Source organism: Sinocyclocheilus rhinocerous, unplaced genomic scaffold (genome assembly GCF_001515625.1).
Source record: "Sinocyclocheilus rhinocerous isolate Xijiao unplaced genomic scaffold, SAMN03320098_v1.1 scaffold2400, whole genome shotgun sequence".
Taxonomy (NCBI): Eukaryota; Metazoa; Chordata; class Actinopteri; order Cypriniformes; family Cyprinidae; genus Sinocyclocheilus; species Sinocyclocheilus rhinocerous.
The window spans coordinates 185,431-185,806 of NW_015646358.1; positions in this window are offsets into that span (position 1 = coordinate 185,431).

Genomic DNA, 376 nt, shown 5'->3' on the forward strand with positions numbered 1-376 from the left:
AACAGACACAGAAGATTGTATTATATATTCTGAGAGAGATTTGACCATCTTGGAGTCAAACCTTCAAATCAGTGTTGCCAACTTCTTTCAATAGAAAGTAGCTGAAGCCAGTTTGAAAAGTCGCTAAATGTCGCCAGATGACGTCATACGCTAATTCGCATATCCATGGCGTCATCGCGTCTGTTGCCTTTTACATTTGTTTGTCTCTGTGCTCAGCTCACATACTGTATTTTAATGCAGCCAAATTCCCAATAAAACTGTTTTCATTTATATATATTACTGTTTCTGTTGCCAGACAACAGAATAAATATGAAATAGTGACTGAAATGCATAACCAGCTCTCCCTTCCAAGACGTTAATATGAACAAAAATCCTG